This window comes from Oncorhynchus tshawytscha, unplaced genomic scaffold (genome assembly GCF_018296145.1).
Source record: "Oncorhynchus tshawytscha isolate Ot180627B unplaced genomic scaffold, Otsh_v2.0 Un_contig_1289_pilon_pilon, whole genome shotgun sequence".
Classification (NCBI taxonomy): Eukaryota; Metazoa; Chordata; class Actinopteri; order Salmoniformes; family Salmonidae; genus Oncorhynchus; species Oncorhynchus tshawytscha.
In genome coordinates, this window is record NW_024609469.1 from 142216 (window position 1) to 164504 (window position 22289).

A 22289-nucleotide genomic window follows, 5' to 3' on the forward strand; every position below is an offset into this window, starting at 1 on the left:
GTTAAAACCCCTCTCTCTCTAATCTACTGCTCTATGTCAAAACCCTCTCTCTCTAATCTACTGCTCTAAGCCAATATGCAAAACCCCTCTCTCTCTAATCTACTGCTCCATGCCAATATGCAAAACCCCTCTCTCTAATCTACTGCTCTATGTCAAAACCCCTCTCTCTCTAATCTACTGCTCTATGTCAAAACCCCTCTCTCTCTAATCTACTGCTCTAAGCCAATATGCAAAACCCTCTCTCTCTAATCTACTGCTCTATGTCAAAACCCCTCTCTCTCTAATCTACTGCTCTAAGCCAATATGCAAAACCCCTCTCTCTCTAATCTACTGCTCTAAGCCAATATGCAAAACCCCTCTCTCTCTAATCTACTGCTCTATGTCAAAACCCCTCTCTCTCTAATCTACTGCTCTAAGCCAATATGCAAAACCCCTCTCTCTAATCTACTGCTCTATGTCAAAACCCCTCTCTCTAATCTACTGCTCTAAGCCAATATGCAAAACCCCTCTCTCTCTAATCTACTGCTCTATGTAAAAACCCCTCTCTCTCTAATCTACTGCTCTAAGCCAATATGCAAAACCCTCTCTCTCTAATCTACTGCTCTATGTCAAAACCCTCTCTCTCTAATCTACTGCTCCATGCCAATATGCAAAACCCTCTCTCTCTACTCTACTGCTCTAAGTCAATATGCAACACCCCTCTCTCTCTAATCTACTGCTCTATGTCAAAACCCCTCTCTCTCTAATCTACTGCTCTAAACCAATATGCAAAACCCCTCTCTCTCTAATCTACTGCTCTATGTCAAAACCCCTCTCTCTCTAACTACTGCTCTAAGTCAATATGCAAAACCCCTCTCTCTAACTACTGCTCTATGTTAAAACCCCTCTCTCTCTAATCTACTGCTCTATGTTAAAACCCCCTCTCTCTAATCTACTGCTCTATGTTAAAACCCCTCTCTCTAATCTACTGCTCTATGTCAAAACCCTCTCTCTCTAATCTACTGCTCTAAGCCAATATGCAAAACCCCTCTCTCTCTAATCTACTGCTCCATGCCAATATGCAAAACCCCCTCTCTCTAATCTACTGCTCTATGTCAAAACCCCTCTCTCTCTAATCTACTGCTCTATGTCAAAACCCCCTCTCTCTAATCTACTGCTCTAAGCCAATATGCAAAACCCCTCTCTCTCTAATCTACTGCTCTATGTCAAAACCCTCTCTCTCTAATCTACTGCTCTAAGCCAATATGCAAAACCCCTCTCTCTAATCTACTGCTCTAAGCCAATATGCAAAACCCTCTCTCTCTAATCTACTGCTCTATGTCAAAACCCCTCTCTCTCTAATCTACTGCTCTAAGCCAATATGCAAAACCCCCTCTCTCTAATCTACTGCTCTATGTCAAACCCCCTCTCTCTAATCTACTGCTCTAAGCCAATATGCAAAACCCCTCTCTCTCTAATCTACTGCTCTATGTCAAAACCCCTCTCTCTAATCTACTGCTCTAAGCCAATATGCAAAACCCCTCTCTCTCTAATCTACTGCTCTATGTCAAAACCCCCTCTCTCTAATCTACTGCTCCATGCCAATATGCAAAACCCTCTCTCTCTAATCTACTGCTCTAAGTCAATATGCAAAACCCCTCTCTCTCTAATCTACTGCTCTATGTCAAAACCCTCTCTCTCTAATCTACTGCTCTAAACCAATATGCAAAACCCCTCTCTCTCTAATCTACTGCTCTATGTCAAAACCCTCTCTCTCTAACTACTGCTCTAAGTCAATATGCAAAACCCTCTCTCTCTAACTACTGCTCTAAGCCAGTATGCAAAACCCCTCTCTCTAATCTACTGCTCTATGTCAAACCCCCCTCTCTCTAACTACTGCTCTAAGTCAATATGCAAAACCCCTCTCTCTAACTACTGCTCTAAGTCAAAACCCTCTCTCTCTAACTACTGCTCTATGTCAAAACCCCTCTCTCTCTAACTACTGCTCTATGTCAAAACCCTCTCTCTCTAACTACTGCTCTAAGTCAATATGCAAAACCCCTCTCTCTCTAATCTACTGCTCTATGTCAAAACCCCTCTCTCTCTAACTACTGCTCTAAGCCAATATGCAAAACCCCTCTCTCTCTAATCTACTGCTCTATGTCAAAACCCCCTCTCTCTAACTACTGCTCTAAGTCAAAACCCCTCTCTCTCTAACTACTGCTCTATGTCAAAACCCCTCTCTCTCTAACTACTGCTCTAAGTCAATATGCAAAACCCCTCTCTCTCTAATCTACTGCTCTATGTCAAAACCCCTCTCTCTCTAACTACTGCTCTAAGCCAATATGCAAAACCCCTCTCTCTCTAATCTACTGCTCCATGCCAAAACCCCTCTCTCTCTAATCTACTGCTCTATGTCAAAACCCCTCTCTCTAACTACTGCTCTAAGTCAATATGCAAAACCCTCTCTCTCTAACTACTGCTCCATGCCAAAACCCCTCTCTCTAATCTACTGCTCTATGTCAAAACCCTCTCTCTCTAACTACTGCTCTAAGCCAATATGCAAAACCCTCTCTCTCTAATCTACTGCTCTATGTCAAAACCCCTCTCTCTCTAACTACTGCTCTAAGTCAATATGCAAAACCCCTCTCTCTCTAACTACTGCTCTAAGCCAGTATGCAAAAACCCCTCTCTCTAATCTACTGCTCTATGTCAAAACCCCTCTCTCTAACTACTGCTCTAAGTCAATATGCAAAACCCCTCTCTCTCTAACTACTGCTCCAAGCCAATATGCCAAAACCCCTCTTTCTCTAATCTACTGCTCTATGTCAAAACCCCTCTCTCTCTAATCTACTGCTCTATGTCAAAACCCCCTCTCTCTAATCTACTGCTCTATGTCAAAACCCCTCTCTCTCTAATCTACTGCTCTAAGCCAATATGCAAACCCCTCTCTCTCTAATCTACTGCTCTATGTCAAAACCCCTCTCTCTCTAATCTACTGCTCTAAGCCAATATGCAAAACCCCTCTCTCTCTAATCTACTGCTCTAAGCCAATATGCAAAACCCCTCTCTCTCTAATCTACTGCTCTATGTCAAAACCCTCTCTCTATAATCTACTGCTCTAAGCCAATATGCAAACCCCTCTCTCTAATCTACTGCTCTATGTCAAACCCCTCTCTCTCTAATCTACTGCTCTAAGCCAATATGCAAAACCCTCTCTCTCTAATCTACTGCTCTATGTCAAAACCCCTCTCTCTCTAAACTACTGCTCTAAGCCAATATGCAAAAACCCCTCTCTAATCTACTGCTCTATGTCAAAACCCCTCTCTCTCTAATCTACTGCTCCATGCCAATATGCAAAACCCCCTCTCTCTAATCTACTGCTCTAAGTCAATATGCAAAACCCCCTCTCTCTAATCTACTGCTCTATGTCAAAACCCCTCTCTCTCTAATCTACTGCTCTAAACCAATATGCAAAACCCCCTCTCTCTAATCTACTGCTCTATGTCAAAACCCCTCTCTCTCTAACTACTGCTCTAAGTCAATATGCAAAACCCTCTCTCTCTAACTACTGCTCTAAGCCAGTATGCAAAACCCCCTCTCTCTAATCTACTGCTCTATGTCAAAACCCTCTCTCTCTAACTACTGCTCTAAGTCAATATGCAAAACCCTCTCTCTCTAACTACTGCTCTAAGTCAAAACCCTCTCTCTCTAACTACTGCTCTATGTCAAAACCCCTCTCTCTCTAACTACTGCTCTATGTCAAAACCCCTCTCTCTCTAACTACTGCTCTAAGTCAATATGCAAACCCCTCTCTCTCTAATCTACTGCTCTATGTCAAAACCCCTCTCTCTCTAACTACTGCTCTAAGCCAATATGCAAAACCCTCTCTCTCTAATCTACTGCTCTATGTCAAAACCCCCTCTCTCTAACTACTGCTCTAAGTCAAAACCCCTCTCTCTCTAACTACTGCTCTATGTCAAAACCCCTCTCTCTCTAACTACTGCTCTAAGTCAATATGCAAAACCCCCTCTCTCTAATCTACTGCTCTATGTCAAAACCCCCTCTCTCTCTAACTACTGCTCTAAGCCAATATGCAAAACCCCTCTCTCTCTAATCTACTGCTCCATGCCAAAACCCCTCTCTCTAATCTACTGCTCTATGTCAAAACCCCCTCTCTCTAACTACTGCTCTAAGTCAGTATGCAAAACCCCCCTCTCTCTAACTACTGCTCCATGCCAAAACCCTCTCTCTCTAATCTACTGCTCTATGTCAAAACCCCTCTCTCTCTAACTACTGCTCTAAGCCAATATGCAAAACCCCCTCTCTCTAATCTACTGCTCTATGTCAAAACCCTCTCTCTCTAACTACTGCTCTAAGTCAATATGCAAAACCCCTCTCTCTCTAACTACTGCTCTAAGCCAGTATGCAAAACCCTCTCTCTCTAATCTACTGCTCTATGTCAAAACCCCTCTCTCTCTAACTACTGCTCTAAGTCAATATGCAAAACCCCCTCTCTCTAACTACTGCTCAATGCCAATATGCAAAACCCCCTCTCTCTCTAACTACTGCTCTATGTCAAAACCCTCTCTCTCTAATCTACTGCTCTATGTCAAAACCCCTCTCTCTCTAATCTACTGCTCTATGTCAAAACCCCTCTCTCTCTAATCTACTGCTCTAAGTCAATATGCAAAACCCCTCTCTCTCTAATCTACTGCTCTATGTCAAAACCCCTCTCTCTCTAATCTACTGCTCTAAGCCAATATGCAAAAGCCATGATATTGCAAGTGATTTTTTTTAAATGCGTTCCAGAACCTCAGAACCCCCAGGTCGCACACACCACCCCACTCTCGGCTCACGTTTTGTTCCAGTACCTCAGAGCCCTCCAGGTCACCCCCCACCCGGGCTCACGTTTTGTTTAATTAGTTCCAGTTAGCGGTTAGCCGTGCTAAACGGTCATTAGCCTTTCCATTGTCCCAGTTAGCAGTTAGCCGTGCTAAATTATCATTAGCCTTTCCATTGTCCCAGTTAGCAGTTAGCCGTGCTAAATTATCATTAGCCTTTCCATTGTCCCAGTTAGCAGTTAGCCACGCTAAACAGTCACTATCGTGGTTTGTTTGTTTGGTCCAAAGTTTAAAAACATCCCCAACAATTTACGAAATAGGCTACATCAACTCTAGATATGTAGTTTAAAATAAATAAAAAAATAAAAACAGTTTAAAATACCATATTTTGGTTTTGTTTACGTTGTTTAAAACATGACCATTAATTTGCATCTTGTCTCTGTTTGTTAGTGTCTCTCCTGGACAGAGTGGCACAAGGCTGGATACCAGAAGGCCTTTTTCACAGCACAGGGCGCTGCTCTGCCCTTAGAGGGGCACGGTATCATTTTAGTTTGAGAAATCATTTTGCCAATACTATTATGATGCTCAGCATTTTCTATATTGAATAAATAATTTAAAAAATCTAAAAACATAAAGAGAATTTAAAATGCATTAAAGCCATGTGCTGTGTGAATGTTAATGTTTATTGATTTTAAAAAAAAAATGCAAATCCTGTGCTTTTACAATCAATTATAAACTGGAAGGTTCGAGCCCTGAATGCTGATTGGCTGACAGCTGTGGTATATCAGACCATATATCACAGCTATGACGAAACATTTATTTTTACTCCTCTAATTACGTTGGTAACCAGTTTATCATGGCAATAAGGCACCTCAGGGGGTTTGTGGACCAATACAACGCGGCTAAGGACCGTGTCCTATATACCTTTAGCAGTGGTATATTGGCCATATACCACACCTCTTCGGGCCTTATTGCTTAATTACATCACGGGGATATATCCCATAGAGATCCTATGAAATTACTAGAAGGGGGTTGTGTCATAAACCCTCAAAGTTCCAGAATGGGGGTGGAAAATGGCAGCCATCTTTGTCAGGGAGAAATCCCAAAGCCCAGTCTAATTGGAATGAATGACAGTAGAGGCATCATCCCTGGTTTTACTAAGCAGGAAAATGGAATGTGATATTAGGTATTTTGTAATAGAATTATAGTCAAACTAAAATAATATCATATAATTATAAATACAGTTTATACAGGGTTTATACAAAAAAATGTTCTGTATAAATAACCTCTAAAATATATGTAAACAGACCATAAATGACAACATTTTAGTTTTCCTGTTAAAGCTATGTGCTATTACATGATACAATGTCAGTAAGTGTTGCCTTCACAACTTGTCTAAGTCCCATCATCAACTGATATCAGACAGGATGTGGCTGAGGGAATGACTGCATTGTTTAAATGAAATGTTGACATATCGGCAATTCATTTGACACGTGTATAGAATCATTCCTCTAAAACTGTCTGGCTAGTGTAATGAAGTGCTATTTCTTATGCAAATGACCAGCTTACTGCTATTGCATTGCTATAACGTATTGACAACACATAGCAACGTATCGACAACACATAGCAACGTATCGACAACACATAGCAACGTATCGACAACACATAGCAACGTATTGACAACACATAGCAACGTATTGACAACACATAGCAACGTATTGACAACACATAGCAACGCATTGACAACAAATCAAATCAAATCAAATCATATCAAATTTTATTTGTCACATACACATGGTTAGCAGATGTTAATGCGAGTGTAGCGAAATGCTTGTACACATAGCAACGTATTGACAACACATAGCAACGTATTGACAACACATAGCAACGTATCGACAACACATAGCAACGTATCGACAACACATAGCAACGTATTGACAACACATAGCAACGTATTGACAACACATAGCAACGTATTGACAACACATAGCAACGTATTGACAACACATAGCAACGCATTGACAACAAATCAAATCAAATCAAATCAAATCAAATTTTATTTGTCACATACACATGGTTAGCAGATGTTAATGCGAGTGTAGCGAAATGCTTGTACACATAGCAACGTATTGACAACACATAGCAACGTATTGACAACACATAGCAACGTATCGACAACACATAGCAACGTATCGACAACACATAGCAACGTATCGACAACACATAGCAACGTATCGACAACACATAGCAACGTATCGACAACACATAGCAACGTATCGACAACACATAGCAACGTATCGACAACACATAGCAAGAACGACAACACATAGCAACGTATCGACAACACACATAGCAACGTATGGACAACACATAGCAACGTATTGACAACACATAGCAACGTATTGACAACACATAGCAACGTATTGACAACACATAGCAACGTATTGACAACACATAGCAACGTATTGACAACACATAGCAACGTATTGACAACACATAGCAACGTATTGACAACACATAGCAACGTATTGACAACACATAGCAACGTATTGACAACACATAGCAACGTATTGACAACACATAGCAACGTATTGACAACACATAGCAACGTATCGACAACACATAGCAACGTATCGACAACACATAGCAACGTATATCGACAACACATAGCAACGTATCGACAACACATAGCAACGTATCGACAACACATAGCAACGTATCGACAACACATAGCAACGTATTGATAACACATAGCAACGTATTGACAACACATAGCAACGTATTGACAACACATAGCAACGTATCGACAACACATAGCAACGTATTGACAACACATAGCAACATATTGACAACACATAGCAACGTATTGACAACACATAGCAACGTATTGACAACACATAGCAACGTATTGACAACACATAGCAACGTATGTTCACAGTAAAACATGTTAGGCCTCATAACAGGATATCTCTCACACACACACTCACTTAAACCATCCACAACACTGTCAAAACAGGAGACATCCTAGCCACAGGTGCTAGCCTGCAAGGACACACAGACTTGCCAAGATAAGAACGCACACACATTACACACACTCACTGCGAGGACACCAAGATAAGAACGCACACACATACACACACTCATTCCCTCTCCTGGGGATGGGTTCCAAAGACAAAGAACTCTTCCAACTGCCAATGGGACGCCGACACCAGTCTGGAGGGAACTGCCAATCAACTACCAGCAACCTACCATAGGCCTGATCTACCAGAATCTACCTAGGTCAGACCCATGAATAAAATGACTGTACACAATGTATCGGGGCTCTTTTCTGAAGGTTCCCTATGAGCCAGACGAACGAGAGTCCGTGCACGCTTTGTCAGATGTCTCTACACTGTTAAAATAAACTGCCTTTACTATACCTGATCCACCCTGTCCAGTGTTTCAACTTGGTCTCCTGTATCGATTCATCAACACTAGCTAGCTAACACACATACAGCGCAGATAAATTGTTCAAATTCATTATTTTACATAATATCTTATCACAGCACTGGCAAACGATGGTTGACCAACTCCCTGACCAACATGGCCGACGTTTATCCCATCATAAGAAGGTTCCTGTCCATTCTAGTATTCTAATTCCTACTTCTATAACCTTCCTAACACAGGAGCAGTGTCTGTCTGCCTGTCTGCCTGTCTGTCTGTTATACCTGTCTGCCTGCGTGCCTGTCTGTCTGTTATACCTGTCTGTCTGTCTGTCTGTCTGTCTGTTATACCTGTCTGCCTGTCTGCCTGTCTGTCTGTTATACCTGTCTGCCTGCGTGCCTGTCTGTCTGTTATACCTGTCTGTCTGTCTGTCTGTCTGTTATACCTGTCTGTCTCTCTCTCTCTCGGCACTATAGACTCAGGAGAGGTCTCTCCATGTCTCTCTCTCTCGGCGCTATAGACTCAGGAGAGGTCTCTCCATGTCTCTCTCTCTCGGCGCTATAGACTCAGGAGAGGTCTCTCCATGTCTCTCTCTCTCGGCGCTATAGACTCAGGAGAGGTCTCTCCATGTCTCTCTCTCTGTCTCTCTCTCTCGGTGCTATAGACTCAGGAGAGGTCTCTCCATGTCTCTCTCTCTCTCGGTGCTATAGACTCAGGAGAGGTCTCTCCATGTCTCTCTCTCTCTCTCGGCGCTATAGACTCAGGAGAGGTCTCTCCATGTCTCTCTCTGTCTCTCTCTCTCGGTGCTATAGACTCATGAGAGGTCTCTCCATGTCTCTCTCTCTCTCGGTGCTATAGACTCATGAGAGGTCTCTCCATGTCTCTCTCTCTCTCGGCGCTATAGACTCAGGAGAGGTCTCTCCATGTCTCTCTCTCGGCGCTATAGACTCAGGAGAGGTCTCTCCATGTCTCTCTCTCTCTGTCTCTCTCTCTCGGTGCTATAGACTCAGGAGAGGTCTCTCCATGTCTCTCTCTCTCGGTGCTATAGACTCAGGAGAGGTCTCTCCATGTCTCTCTCTCTCTCTGCGCTATAGACTCAGGAGAGGTCTCTCCATGTCTCTCTCTCTCTCTGCGCTATAGACTCAGGAGAGGTCTCTCCATGTCTCTCTCTGTCTCTCTCTCTCGGTGCTATAGACTCAGGAGAGGTCTCTCCATGTCTCTCTCTCTCGGCGCTATAGACTCAGGAGAGGTCTCTCCATGTCTCTCTCTCTGTCTCTCAGTGCAATAGACTCATGAGAGGTCTCTCCATGTCTCTCTCTCTCGGCGCTATAGACTCAGGAGAGGTCTCTCCATGTCTCTCTCTCTGTCTCTCTCTCTCGGTGCTATAGACTCATGAGAGGTCTCTCCATGTCTCTCTCTCTCTCGGTGCTATAGACTCATGAGAGGTCTCTCCATGTCTCTCTCTCTCTCGGTGCTATAGACTCAGGAGAGGTCTCTCCATGTCTCTCTCTCTCTCGGTGCTATAGACTCATGAGAGGTCTCTCCATGTCTCTCTCTCTCTCTGCGCTATAGACTCAGGAGAGGTCTCTCCATGGTGTCTGGAGTTGAACACTCTCCACCGCAGTCGTCTTCACGCATCACTTCCTCCCTCCGCCTCGGCACACTATTGGCCCAAAGCCAGAACAGAACTAGGTTTCAATATCATTAATAATGTATGATAATGTCCATTATCCTTAAATGATGATTAATATCTTTGTAGTCCGGAGGAACCACATTCTATTGATGAGCCCCAACTACATTAACATGGCTTCATGGGTTATTCACACACACACCACACCACACCACACACACACACACACACACACACACACACACACACACACACACACACACACACACACACACACACACACACACACACACACACACACACACACACACACACACACACACACACACACACACACACAACACACAACACAACACACACACACACTCCAAACACACAACACACACACACATAACCTAGTTACCTAGTGGTTAGAGCGTTGGTTATGTATATGTTATACTATGTAGCCTGTGGTTAACCTACACCTGGTTGGGGCAGCAGGTAACCTAGTTACCTAGTGGTTAGAGTGTTGGACTAGTAACCAGCAGGTAGCCTAGTGGTTAAAGCGTTGGACTAGTAACCAGCAGGTAGCCTAGTGGTTAAAGCGTTGGACTAGTAACCAGCAGGTAACCTAGTGGTTAGAGTGTTGGACTAGTAACCAGCAGGTAGCCTAGTGGTTAGAGCGTTGGACTAGTAACCAGCAGGTAGCCTAGTGGTTAGAGTGTTGGACTAGTAACCAGCAGGTAGCCTAGTGGTTAGAGCGTTGGACTAGTAACCAGCAGGTAGCCTAGTGGTCAGAGCGTTGGACTAGTAACCAGCAGGTAGCCTAGTGGTTAGAGCGTTGGACTAGTAACCAGCAGGTAGCCTAGTGGTTAGAGCGTTGGACTAGTAACCAGCAGGTAGCCTAGTGGTTAGAGTGTTGGACTAGTAACCAGCAGGTAGCCTAGTGGTTAGAGTGTTGGACTAGTAACCAGCAGGTAGCCTAGTGGTTAGAGCGTTGGACTAGTAACCAGCAGGTAGCCTAGTGGTTAGAGTGTTGGACTAGTAACCAGAGGGTAGCCTAGTGGTTAGAGCGTTGGCCTAGTAACCAGCAGGTAGCCTAGTGGTTAGAGCGTTGGACTAGTAACCAGCAGGTAGCCTAGTGGTTAGAGCGTTGGACTAGTAACCAGCAGGTAGCCTAGTGGTTAGAGTGTTGGACTAGTAACCAGCAGGTAGCCTAGTGGTTAGAGTGTTGGACTAGTAACCAGCAGGTAGCCTAGTGGTTAGAGTGTTGGACTAGTAACCAGAGGGTAGCCTAGTGGTTAGTGTTGGACTAGTAACCAGCAGGTAGCCTAGTGGTTAGAGTGTTGGACTAGTAACCAGCAGGTAGCCTAGTGGTTAGAGCGTTGGACTAGTAACCAGCAGGTATCCTAGTGGTTAGAGTGTTGGACTAGTAACCAGCAGGTATCCTAGTGGTTAGAGTGTTGGACTAGTAACCAGCAGGTTGCGAGATCGAATCCCCGAGCTGACAAGGTACAAATCTGTCGTTCTGAACAAGGCAGTTAAACCCACTTGGCCGTCACTGAATATAAGAATGTGTTTTTAACTGACTTACCGAGTTAAATAAAAGATACAATATAAATGGTGGGTTTAAGTATACAAAACATTAAGAACACCTGCTCTTTCCAGGACACAGACTGACCAGGTGAATCCAGGTGAAATCTATGATCCCTTGTTGATGTCACCGGTTAAATCCACTTCAATCAGTGTAGAAGACGAGACCTGGTTGAAGAAGGATATTTAAGCCTTGAGACATGGACTGTGTGTGTGTACCATTCAGAGGGTGAATGAGCAAGACAAATATATTGAAGTGCCTTTGAACAGGGTTTGGTAGTAGGTGCCAGGCACACCAGTTTGTATCAAGAACTGCAACGCTGCTGGGTTTTTCACTCTCCACATTTTCCCGTGTGGATCAAGAATGTTCCACCACCAAAATGTCATCCAGCCAACTTGACAACTGTGGGAAGCATTGGAGTCAACACGGGCCAGCATCCCTGTGGGACGCTTTTTACACCTTGTAGAGTCAACATGGACCAGCATCCATGTGGAATGCTTTCTACGCCTTATAGAGTCAACACGGACCAGCATCCCTGTTGGGACGCTTTCTACACCTTGTAGAGTCAACACGGACCAGCATCCCTGTTGGGACGCTTTCTACACCTTGTAGAGTCAACATGGACCAGCATCCCTGTTGGGACGCTTTCTACACCTTGTAGAGTCAACACGGACCAGCATCCCTGTTGGGACGCTTTCTACACCTTGTAGAGTCAACATGGGCCAGCATCCCTGTGGAACGCTTTCTACACCTTATATTAGGAAGGTGTTTTTAATGTTGTGTTCACTCAGCGTAGATGGGTATGCTATGTGAATATGCAGGGTTAAATTGTGATGTTAGCCTGTGTGAATGGTAACATATGGTTAGTCTGCTGTGGGGGATTCTCATACCTGGGTGACTGCCTTCTCTACCTCTCTCTCTCATATCTGGGTGACTGCCTTCTCTACCTCTCTCTCTCATACCTGGGTGACTGCCTTCTCTACCTCTCTCTCTCATACCTGGGTGACTGCCTTCTCTACCTCTCTCTCATACCTGGGTGACTGCCTTCTCTACCTCTCTCTCATACCTGGCTGACTGCCTTCTCTACCTCTCTCTCATACCTGGGTGACTGCCTTCTCTACCTCTCTCTCTCATACCTGGCTGACTGCCTTCTCTACCTCTCTCTCTCATACCTGGGTGACTGCCTTCTCTGCCTCTCTCTCTCTGAGATTCTCTCCCTCCATCCCACTGCCTCTCTCTCTCCATCCCTCTCTCTCTCTCTCTCTCTCTGAGATTCTCTGTCTCTCTCCATCCCGGCCACAGCAGCAGCAGCAGCCCTGCCATCTGCTCTGAGCGCCCTGTGTGAACCTCTCCTTCTCCTTCTCTTTCTCTCCAACCCTATATTCCTCTCTCCCATCCCTCTATTCTTCTCTCTCTCTCTCTCTCTCTCTCTCTCTCTCTCTGTCATTCTGCTCAAATTGGTCTGACTGACAGGACCATGTTAGGGCCTGAGGAACACACGACCATGTTAGGGCCTGAGGAACACACAACCATGTTAGGGCCTGAGGAACACACGACCACGTTAGGACCTGAGGAACACACAACCATGTTAGGGCCTGAGGAACACACGACCATGTTAGGGCCTGAGGAACACACGACCACGTTAGGGCCTGAGGAACACACAACCATGTTAGGGCCTGAGGAACACACGACCATGTTAGGGCCTGAGGAACACACGACCACGTTAGGGCCTGAGGAACACACAACCATGTTAGGGCCTGAGGAACACACAACCATGTTAGGGCCTGAAGAACACACGACCATGTTAGGGCCTGAGGAACACACAACCATGTTAGGGCCTGAAGAACACACGACCATGTTAGGGCCTGAGGAACACACGACCACGTTAGGGCCTGAGGAACACACGACCACGTTAGGGCCTGAGGAACACATGACCACGTTAGGGCCTGAGGAACACATGACCATGTTAGGGCCTGAGGAACACACGACCATGTTAGGGCCTGAGGAACACACGACCATGTTAGGGCCTGAGGAACACACAACCATGTTAGGGCCTGAGGAACACACGACCACGTTGGGACCTGAGGAACACACAACCATGTTAGGGCCTGAGGAACACACGACCATGTTAGGGCCTGAGGAACACACGACCACGTTAGGGCCTGAGGAACACACAACCATGTTAGGGCCTGAGGAACACACGACCATGTTAGGGCCTGAAGAACACACGACCATGTTAGGGCCTGAGGAACACACAACCACGTTAGGGCCTGAGGAACACACGACCACGTTAGGGCCTGAGGAACACACGACCACGTTAGGGCCAAGACCACACACCTCTTTAGGTTGACTGAATAACATTGTGTGTGTGTGATGGGAAACAGTGCCCTGTGACATAACAGGGATAAATCCCTGTGAGTTCACTCTGCACCTGAGTCCACCACACACCTGTACAGGCAGCGAAGGGGGGGGGAGTATACCTGGGCTAAATTCTCTCCCCTCTATTTCTCTTCCGTCCCAACGGCATCCCTTAGTTATACAGTGCCTTGCGAAAGTATTCGGCCCCCTTGAACTTTGCGACCTTTTGCCACATTTCAGGCTTCAAGCATAAAGATATAAAACTGTATTTTTTTGTGAAGAATCAACAACAAGTGGGACACAATCATGAAGTGGAACAACATTTATTGGATATTTCAAACTTTTTTAACAAATCAAAACGGAAAAATTGGGCGTGCAAGATTATTCAGCCCCTTAAGTTAATACTTTGTAGCGCCACCTTTTGCTGCGATTACAGCTGTAAGTCGCTTGGGGTATGTCTCTATCAGTTTTGCACATCGAGAGACTGAAATGTTTTCCCATTCCTCCTTGCAAAACAGCTCGAGCTCAGTGAGGTTGGATGGAGAGCATTTGTGAACAGCAGTTTTCAGTTCTTTCCACAGATTCTCGATTGGATTCAGGTCTGGACTTTGACTTGGCCATTCTAACACCTGGATATGTTTATTTTTTAACCATTCCATTGTAGATTTTGCTTTATGTTTTGGATCATTGTCTTGTTGGAAGACAAATCTCCGTCCCAGTCTCAGGTCTTTTGCAGACTCCATCAGGTTTTCTTCCAGAATGGTCCTGTATTTGGCTCCATCCATCTTCCCATCAATTTTAACCATCTTCCTGTCCCTGCTGAAGAAAAGCAGGCCCAAACCATGATGCTGCCACCACCATGTTTGACAGTGGGGATGGTGTGTTCAGGGTGATGAGCTGTGTTGCTTTTACGCCAAACATAACGTTTTGCATTGTTGCCAAAAAGTTCCATTTTGGTTTCATCTGACCAGAGCACCTTCTTCCACATGTTTGGTGTGTCTCCCAGGTGGCATGTGCCAAACTTTAAACGACACTTTTTATGGATATCTTTAAGAAATGGCTTTCTTCTTGCCACTCTTCCATAAAGGCCAGATTTGTGCAATATACGACTGATTGTTGTCCTATGGACAGAGTCTCCCACCTCAGCTGTAGATCTCTGCAGTTCATCCAGAGTGATCATGGGCCTCTTGGCTGCATCTCTGATCAGTCTTCTCCTTGTATGAGCTGAAAGTTTAGAGGGACGGCCAGGTCTTGGTAGATTTGCAGTGGTCTGATACTCCTTCCATTTCAATATTATCGCTTGCACAGTGCTCCTTGGGATGTTTAAAGCTTGGGAAATCTTTTTGTATCCAAATCCGGCTTTAAACTTCTTCACAACAGTATCTCGGACCTGCCTGGTGTGTTCCTTGTTCTTCATGATGCTCTCTGCGCTTTTAACGGACCTCTGAGACTATCACAATGCAGGTGCATTTATACGGAGACTTGATTACACAGGTGGATTGTATTTAACATCATTAGTCATTTAGGTCAACATTGGATCATTCAGAGATCCTCACTGAACTTCTGGAGAGAGTTTGCTGCACTGAAAGTAAAGGGGCTGAATAATTTTGCACGCCCAATTTTTCAGTTTTTGATTTGTTAAAAAGTTTGAAATATCCAATAAATGTCGTTCCACGTCATGATTGTGTCCCACTTGTTGTTGATTCTTCACAAAAAATACAGTTTTATATCTTTATGTTTGAAGCCTGAAATGTGGCAAAAGGTCACAAAGTTCAAGGGGGCCAAATACTTTCGCAAGGCACTGTATAGTCTAACCACTGACAGATAGGTTAACTGTCTGGTATCTGGGGGTTATATAGTCTAACCACTAACAGATAGGTTAACTGTCTGGTATCTGGGGGTTATATAGTCTAACCACTAACAGATAGGTTAACTGTCTGGTATCTGGGGGGTTATATAGTCTAACCACTAACAGATAGATTAACTGTCTGGTATCTGGGGGGTTATATAGTCTAACCACTAACAGATAGGTTAACTGTCTGGTATCTGGGGGTTATATAGTCTAACCACTAACAGATAGGTTAACTGTCTGGTATCTGGGGGGGGTATATAGTCTAACCACTAACAGATAGGTTAACTATCTGGGGTTATATAGTCTAACCACTAACAGATAGGTTAACTGTCTGGTATCTGGGGGGTTATATAGTCTAACCACTAACAGATAGGTTAACTGTCTGGTATCGTAGCCTGTGTCCTGTGCACATAAACCTGGTGTGTTGAATAGGTGTTCTCTCTCTCTCTGCTGCTTTAGGCCAGGACCAGACTTCTCTCTCTCTCTCTGCTGCTTTAGGCCAGGACCAGACTTCTCTCTCTCTCTCTCTGCTGCTATAGGCCAGGACCAGACTTCTCTCTCTCTCTCTCTGGTGCTTTAGGCCAGGACCAGACTTCTCTCTCTCTCTCTGATGCTATAGGCCAGGACCAGACTTCTCTCTCTCTCTCTGCTGCTATAGGCCAGGACCAGACTTCTCTCTCTCTCTCTGCTGCTTTAGGCCAGGACCAGACTTCTCTCTCTCTCTCTGCTGCTATAGGCCAGGACCAGACTTCTCTCTCTCTCTCTGCTGCTATAGGCCAGGACCAGACTTCTCTCTCTCTCTCTGCTGCTATAGGCGAGGACCAAGCTGATTGACCCTGTTTAAACATCAACACTTCTCTCCCCCCTCTCTCTCTCTCTCTCCCTCCCTCCCTCCCCCCTCCCTCTCTCCCTCCCTCCCTCCCCCCTCCCTCCCTCCCTCCCTCTCTATCTCTCTCTCTCTCCCCTCCCTCCCCCTCCCTCTCTCCCTCCCTCCCTCCTCCCCCTCCCTCCCTCCCCCCCTCCCCTCCCTCTCTCCCCTCTCCCTCCCTCCCCCTCCCCCTCCCTCTCTCCCCTCCCTCCCCCCTCCCTCCCCTCCCTCCCCCTCCCCCTCCCTCCCCCTCCCCCTCTCCCTCCCTCCTCCCCCTCCCCCTCCCTCTCTCCTCCCTCCCTCCCTCCCTCTCCCTCCTCCCTCCCTCCCTCCTCTCTCCCTCCCTCCCACCCTCCCTCCCTCCCTCCCTCCCCTCTCTCCCTCTCTATCTCTCTCTCTCTCTCTCTCCCCTCCCTCCCCCTCCCCGCTCTCCCTCCCTCCCCCTCCCGCTCTCCCTCCCTCCCTCCCCCCTCTCCCTCCCTCCCCTCCCTCCCTCCCTCTCTCCCTCCCTCCCTCCCTCCCCTCCCCCTCCCCTCCCCCTCCCTCTCTCCCTCCCTCCCTCCCCCTCCCTCTCTCCCTTCCCCCTCCCCCTCCCTCTCTCCCTCTCTCCCTCTCTCTCTCTCTCTCCCTCCCCCTCCCTCTCTCCCCTCCCTCCCTCCCCCTCCCTCTCTCCCTCCCCCCCCCCTCCCTCCCTCTCCCCCTCTCTCCCCTCCCTCCCCCCCCCTCTCCCTCCCCTCCCCCCCTCTCCCTCCCTCCCCCCCTCCCTCCCTCCCTCCCTCCCTCCTCCCTCCCTCCCTCCCTCCCTCCCTCCCTCCCTCCCCCCTCTCCCTCCCTCCCTGTCCATGTTGGTGAGCAGAGACTCAGTCAGATGTAAGAACTGTGCCTCTACAACGTGACTGGCTCCGAGAGCACGGAAGGGGACAGAAGAGAAGATGTAGATTCATTTTGATTTCTCATTAAAGTGTTACTGGATGCACCACAATACACCGACGACCCCTACTGGCGGGACCCGGGACTGCAGCCACCTATCGGCCCGGCTGCTTGCTCTGCGGAATGTAGGACAAAACATATTCTCTCTCGGTCTCTCTCTCTCTCTCTCTCTCTCTCTCTCTCTCTCTCTCTCTCTGTCTCTCAATTCAATTCAAGGGCTTTATTGGCATGGGAAACATGTGTTAACATTGCCAAAGCAAGTGAGGTAGATAATATACAAAAAAATCTCTCTCTCCAGCGAGTCAAGTTGTATGTGGGCGTGGGTGACAGATCCTGACATAAGAGACCCATATAGCATGCTGGGGGCCGTTGGGCAATGCGTACATAGACGAGTGATGTTTAACACGGAACCGGATCAAAGTTGGCATGAGCTGAACTTTAAGCATATACTCTTGCGACACAGTGTTGCTATTTGACCAATTGAAGCTCACTATAGTTTCCATTCACCTTACTAGGATTGGCTGTTGATACCTGGCACTGTACCATGCCTGTTTTACTAGCACCAACATGAAAAACGGAAAAAGCACAGCGTGGCCATCCGAAATTTACGCGTTACTATTATCTCGGCCGTGACTGATCAAATGGTTGGGTTCAATATTCTTTAAAACAAATCAACAGTATTTGGTCTCTCTCGGTCATTCAGAGCCTGTAGCCTTGCTGGACCACCGACACACGCAAAGGAAGTTCTGAGGCTGAATGGAAAACCGATGGACAGCAGAAACCCGCAGTGTCGACGAGGAGAGCCAATGAGGAAGAAGTGTAACCCCTGTAGCATCTGTTCTCACCGTCTCTTCTCCTCCCCGAAAATCCCACACGCTTCATTCCCACATCATGTTCTCTCAGCGAAGGGTTCGCGTTAATGGGGGGGGTTGAACAATTCATTCGTTTCCCCTCCTGTCTCACGTAATGCTTGCAGCATCCGCACAAACCCCCAGGAGCTCTAGACAGCGGCGAGATCGAGGGCAGGCAGATACAGAGGGTGTTTGTCTTATTGTATTTTTACCGGGGGCTCCGGTGCGCTGTTTAGTCTTCAGAGAGAGAGATGCTCGTCCTGCGCTCCGCTCACATGATTATGACACGAGTCTGCAACAAGATCACTCTGCTCACACACACACATATAGGTACCGAAACGGAACAACGACTCCGTTTATTCCACCAGTTACAGATGTAGGATCTTAATTTGAGCCAGTTTGCTACAGCAGGAAAGTAATCCTGCAGCAACAGGACATGTGAATCATTATGTGGATTATAATTCATGGATATTTTTGTACGGGGTTGATCCATTTTTTTTCTTCAGGGCAAATCAAGTCTGAATTTTCAAAGTGGAAATTACTAATTTTAGAAGCTTTTTAAAGGAAAAGAAACTACAAGTTTAGCATTTCTTGCTGTGAAGGGATATTCTCAGGAACAAAATTGTGATCAAATTACAATCCTACATCTGTGTTGGGTTGTTCTTAAAACCACAACTAGATATTTAGCAGGGGGTAGAGGGGGTTATATTGGGGTGGTAGGGTGATATGTAGAGGGGTTATATTGGGGGAGTAGGGTGATATGTAGAGGGGGTTATATTGGGGTGGTAGGGTGATATGTAGAGGGGGTTATATTGGGGTGGTAGGGTGATGTGTAGAGGGGGTTATATTGGGGGAGTAGGGTGATATGTAGAGGGGGTTATATTGGGGTGGTAGGGTGATATGTAGAGGGGGTTATATTGGGGGGTAGGGTGATATGTAGAGGGGGTTATATTGGGGGAGGGTGATATAGGGTGATATGTAGAGGGGGTTATATTGGGGGGTAGGGTGATATGTAGAGGGGGTTATATTGGGGTGGTAGGGTGATATGTAGAGGGGGTTATATTGGGGTGGTAGGGTGATGTGTAGATGTGGGGGTTATATTGGGGTGGTAGGGGTGAGGGGGTTACATTGGGGTGGTAGGGTGATGTGTAGAGGGGGTTATATTGGGGTGGTAGGGTGATATGTAGAGGGGGTTGTATTGGGGTGGTAGGGTGATGTGTAGAGGGGGTTATATTGGGGTGGTAGGGTGATATGTAGAGGGGGTTATATTGGGGTGGTAGGGTGATATGTAGAGGGGTTATATTGGGGTGGTAGGGTGATATGTAGAGGGGGTTATATTGGGGTGGTAGGGTGATATAGAGGGGGTTATATTGGGGTGGTAGGGTGATGTGTAGAGGGGGTTATATTGGGGTGGTAGGGTGATATGTAGAGGGGGTTATATTGGGGTGGTAGGGTGATATGTAGAGGGGGTTATATTGGGGTGGTAGGGTGATATGTAGAGGGTTTATATTGGGGTTAGGGTGATATGTAGGGTGGTTATATTGGGGTGGTAGGGTGATATGTAGAGGGGGTTATATTGGGGTGGTAGGGTGATATGTAGAGGGGGTTATATTGGGGTGGTAGGGTGATATGTAGAGGGGGTTATATTGGGGTGGTAGGGTGATATGTAGAGGGGGTTATATTGGGGTGGTAGGGTGATATGTAGAGGGGGTTATATTGGGGTGGTAGGGTGATATGTAGGGGGTTATATTGGGGTGGTAGGGTGATATGTAGAGGGGGTTATATTGGGGTGGTAGGGTGATATGTAGAGGGGTTATATTGGGGTGGTAGGGTGATATAGGGGGTTATATTGGGGTGGTTATAGAGGGGGTTATATTGGGGTGGTAGGGTGATATGTAGAGGGGGTTATATTGGGGTGGTAGGGTGATATGTAGAGGGGGTTATATTGGGGTGGTAGGGTGATATGTAGAGGGGGTTATATTGGGGTGGTAGGGTGATATGTAGAGGGGTTATATTGGGGTGGTAGGGTGATATGTAGCAGGATATTGGGGGGAGAGAAGGGGTTATAGGTTGATATGTAACCTAACCAGGACAAAGGTGGTTGTGGGTAATGGTACCTCTGTGCACCCATGGTAACCTACAGGCTGGGGGTTTAGTTCTGAAGCACAGTTGATCACAATGAACCCAAAGACAAAAAGAGCTGAGCTTTCCCTCATGTTCACACACACACACACACACACACACACACACACACACACACACACACACACACACACACACACACACACACACACACACACACACACACACACACACACACACACACACACAGCCTAGTGCTCGCTGCACTTTGGAGAGTCAAGGCACGGTAAGGCTATGCGTAAAACGGGGCAGCCTATCGCTACCGTTGAAAAACGCAACAGTAATGTCGATAATGAAAACATGAATAGACAAGAGAGAGACAGACCTGGGGGAACCTGCAGGGGGACATGGACACTGACAGAAAGACATATTACACAGGGACATACTTACAGCCTCTCCCTTTCATAGAGCTTCAGAACAGCGGGGTGATGAGGTGACATTACAACAGCCCAGCCGGTTCCCCCCCGCGTCCGCTGGAACTCAAACCAAATGAAGACAAGCGTTTATTCCTTCTTTCCTTCCTTCCTTCCCGAGGTATAGAATATTAATCCTGTTGTTAACTCCACACACACCGCTGAGAAAGAGCAGCACAATCACTGTAATCCAATAGGGCTCATTGTGTAACGTGTTCCTTGGTCCGCCGCGGTACAAATATCCCAGTCCAACATCTTCCAGTCGAACGTAAGTCCCTTTTCCACACACCCCTTGTCTTCTCCTTCTCCCGTGGTCTTCTTTCTCGTCCTATCCCAGCTGCGAGCAGCGAGCCGAGCTGCCCTGCACGCAACGCACACGGTAGGACTGACTACAACGTGTTTGTGTGCGTGAGTACGTGCGTGTGAGTGAGTGAGTGCGCTCTGCAGAAGAGGGACTGGCTGCTGGAAGGATGGACGGACCGACGGTGCCTGCGCTGCTCGCTGTGCTGGCTCCCACCCCACTGGCCACAAACGTCTAGTTTTGATTTACATTTGGTTGAGCTGTCAATCTAATTCGACGTGAAATCAACAAGAAATGTCATTGGATTTGGGAGAAAAAAAAATGAAAATGCCCTTTTGTGTTGATGACTTTTTTACAAATCCAATTAGTTTTCCACGTTGATTCAACATCATCACAGTGATGTTGTTGTTGTTGGTTTGAATGACGTGAGAAACAACGTTGATTCAACCTGTTTTTTTTTTTTTTTGTTGCCCGGTGGATCTGCTCGGTGCTTGTTCCTTCAGAACTGAGACGACTTCCGTCACACAAACACCCTGCTGAACTCCGGTTTCAGCGCAATGAACTAGATAACACAACGCAGGCAGCATCAACTTCTATCACCGGAAGACGATCCTTAGAACGTTTTTATTATAATAAATGACGATACATTTTTTCAGACCTTGTAAGGAACCACTGCTTTTATGTCATATTTTATTATTTGTTTTTGTTTTGTGATTGGCTGACATGAAGGTGTTTTGTTTTGTGATTGGCTGACATAAAGGTGAAATTAAAGTAATGCACCAGAATAGCCTAATTCTTCTCCTTTTTTTCTGTCGTCGTTTTCTTCTAATCTTTCTGTTTTCTATCCTTCTATATCAGGATGTGGATGTGGAGTCTGTCGGCCAGGGGGTGCCTCTCAGTGACGTAGAATAGCTGTCATTTAAATTTCACATGCCGCCTGCCGTCAAAAGCACCCCCTCCCCCCAACCCCCCTCCCTTTCTCTCTGCAGAACTCTTGTATGGAGTCTGCTACTGCACTCTGGAGAAAGAAGGGAGAGATGCAGCGAGAGGGAGAGGGATGGAGAGAGAGAGGGGGAGAGAGGGAGAGAGATGCAGCAAGAGGGAGAGATGCAGTGAGATGGAGAG

General features: G+C 46.3%; 1 protein-coding gene across 1 annotated transcript in view; it reads right to left on the minus strand.

Moving 5' to 3' along the window:
• Window positions 1-21469, minus strand: part of LOC121844928 (glutamate receptor ionotropic, NMDA 2A-like) — a 32915-nt gene extending 11446 nt beyond the window's left edge. Inside the window, exon 1 of the mRNA XM_042315456.1 lies at window positions 20841-21469. The gene's annotated coding sequence lies outside the window, so the exon portion shown is untranslated. The remainder of the gene's footprint in view (window positions 1-20840) is intronic.
• Window positions 21470-22289: the final 820 nt, after the last annotated feature.